Source organism: Hyalella azteca, unplaced genomic scaffold (assembly GCF_000764305.2).
Source record: "Hyalella azteca isolate HAZT.00-mixed unplaced genomic scaffold, Hazt_2.0.2 contig7600, whole genome shotgun sequence".
Classification (NCBI taxonomy): domain Eukaryota; kingdom Metazoa; phylum Arthropoda; class Malacostraca; order Amphipoda; family Hyalellidae; genus Hyalella; species Hyalella azteca.
In genome coordinates, this window is record NW_025937722.1 from 110,816 (window position 1) to 114,265 (window position 3,450).

Below are 3,450 nucleotides of genomic sequence, written 5' to 3' on the forward strand. Positions count from 1 at the left end.
CATGATCTTTGAGCACATGTCCCAGGTGATGATGTGGTAATGATGTGGTGGTGACATGATGATGCTTGCCCATGTGCATGATCTTTGAGCACATGTCCCAGGTGATGATGTGATGATGACATGGTGATGATGTGGTGACATGATGATGTGGTGGTGACATGGTGGTGCTTGTCCATGTGCATGATCTTTGAGCACATGTCCCAGATGATGATGTGATGATGACATGGTGATGATGTGGTGACATGATGATGTGATGATGACATGATGATGCTTGTCCATGTGCATGATCTTTGAGCACATGTCCCAGGTGATGATGTGATGATGACATGATGATGCTTGTCCATGTGCATGATCTTTGAGCACATGTCGCAGGTGATGATGTGATGATGACATGATGATGCTTGTCCATGTGCATGATCTTTGAGCACATGTCGCAGGTGATGATGTGATGATGACATGATGATGCTTGTCCATGTGCATGATCTTTGAGCACATGTCCCAGGTGATGATGTGGTAATGATGTGGTGGTGACATGGTGATGCTTGTCCATGTGCATGATCTTTGAGCACATGTCCCAGGTGATGATGTGATGATGACATGGTGATGCTTGTCCATGTGCATGATCTTTGAGCACATGTCGCAGGTGATGACGTGGTGACATGGTAATGATGTGGTGATAACATGGTGGTGACATGATGATACTTGTCCATGTGCATGATCTTCGAGCACATGTCGCATGTGATGACAATGTGATGCTGTCCAAAATTATGATGCCCAGAATAATGCTGTTCATGTTTATGACGCGGAGATGACATTGTAATTCTATTTATAGTGATGCTGTCCATAGTTATGCTTTGGTCATTGTGTTTCTGGGACTCGTGAATATATAATGGGTGATGTTTATTTTGCTTAATTGTTCTATTTAAATATCTTTCAATTATTCATTACTATCAAATGACTGATAATAACATTAATCAAGGCGACCTGCATCCGGGGATTCCTGACTGTATATTGGGTGATGTTTATTTTACTTAATTCTTCTATTAAAATACCTTTTAATTATTCATTACTATCAAATGACTGATAATAACATTACACAGGGCTACCTGCATCCGGGGATTCCTGAGTGTTTATTGGTTGATGTTTAATTTGCTTAATTGTTCTATTGTTATACCTTTCAATTATTCATTATTATCAGCTCACTGATAATGACATTATCCAGGGCGACCTGCATCCGGGGATTCCTGAGTGTATATTGGAGGATGTTTATTTTGCTTAATTGTTCTATTGTTATACCTTTCAATTATTCATTTATTTCAACTCACTGATAATGACGTTACCCAGGGCGACCTGCATCCGGGGATTCCTGAGTGTATATTGGGTGATGTTTATTTTGCTTAATTGTTCTATTTAAATACCTTTCAATCATTCATTAATATCAAATCAGTGATAATGACATTAATCAGGGCGACTACCTTTCAATTATTCATTAATATCAACTCACTGATAATAACATTACACAGGGCGACCTGCATCCGGGGTTTCCTGACTGTATATTGGGTGGTGTTTGATATTCTTAATTGTTCTGTTGTTATACCTTTCAATTATTCATTACTATCAAACACTGTAGCGCAGTGGTTGGCGCCACTGGAGCGCAGTGGTTGGCGCCACTGGAGCGCAGTGGCTAGCAACACTGTAGCGCAGTGGTTTACGCCACTGTAGCGCAGTGTTAACTGCACCGAGATGAAAGGAGCTAGTCGTGGGTTCGAGCCTCGAGAAGCTCAGTTAATTTCTCGGTGAATCTTAGTAGCCGTCAAGGGTGGTGCTTGTAGCATAGCCTTGGATTGATGTTTTTAAATGAACTCTGGGTACGTGCTATTTAAGAGCATCTGTAAGACCTTAATTTGACAAATGCGTTCATTTATTATAAAGCCGTTCGTACAAGAATGGTGAATTGATCGTGCAGGAAGAAATGCTATTTGTTCGCAATTTCATGAGATGTGTAAATTGTAGACAGAATCTCACATTTGTAAGGAACATTTTCTGCTTTAATTGCATTTCTGCTAAGCTTTGAAGCAATTTAGTCATTAAGTGGATGCAAGAAAAATTATTATCTTGAAAATCTTCTTTGTGAGTGATCTAAAGCACGTGTTTGATATTAAGGTGTAAGTTTATAGAATAATTAAATCAAAGTGCGGTTATCAAAACGTTGAATCAAATCTAACGAAATCAAATGCACTGAAACAAATATAAATATATCGCACTTATCACTCGGAACCTGGGGCCATACTTTCAAAACTCGCTAAGTGAACGTAAGTACTTACGCTCGATTTTCTTGTCTATGATTGGTGGATTTTGCTTGAAAGCCCGTCAATGATTGGCGGATGAACTTACGATCTCGTAACTTTTTTTGAAAGTATAGGCCCTGATGATGTTCTGCCATGCGCGTAATGTTATGTGGTGCTTATCAAATTTTGATAATATTAGTAAACTGTCATAAGCTTGAGACGAGTGTCCCTAGTCTTTTAGTTTACGTCCTATAACTTGTATATCATGTCTTCTATCATCCATTCTGGTATTATTTAAATATTACGGTACTTTTTTGTAAAATTTATTATTTTTATTTCAGTGCAAAGACAAGGGTAGTGGTGCGCGAATTGACTTAATCTTCTACCATCCATTCTGGTATAACTTAATTCTAACATTATTAGAAGATTTTTTTTTGTGTTTGGGTGTAAAAACAAGAAAAGTAGTACGCGAATCGACTTAAACTGTATTTAGACTAACGCATGGTGTGTTAGTTTACACTCGAAGGGTACAGAACCTGAGGTAATCAGGCTTCGTGTTTACCGAATCAATTCTACACTTCTTATCTTGAAGACCTAAAAGCGGCCAAGATGATTGAATGGCCGCCATTCGATCTCATAACATTTCATGTCCATCGTCAGTTGATCACATCCAACGTCACTAGGCCACATCTAACGCCACTAGGCCACATCTAACGCCACTAGGCCATATCTAACGCCACCAGGCTACATTCAACGCCACCAGGCTACATCCAACGCCACTAAGCCACATCTAACGCCACCAGGCCACATCTAACGCCACTAAGCCATATCTAACGTCACTAGGCCACATTCAGCGCCACTGCGCCACATTCAGCGCCACTGCGCCACATCTAACACCACTACGCCACATCCAACGCCACTAGGCCACATCTAACGCCACTAGACCACATCTAACGTCACTAGGCCACATCTAACGTCATTAGGCCACATCTAACGCCACCAGGCCACATCTAACGACACTGGCCACATTTAACGTCACTAGGCCACATCTAACACCACTAGGCCACATCTAACACCACTAGGCCACATCTAACGTCACTAGGCCACATCTAACGCCACTAGGCCACATCTAACGCCACTAGGCCACATCTAACGCCACTAT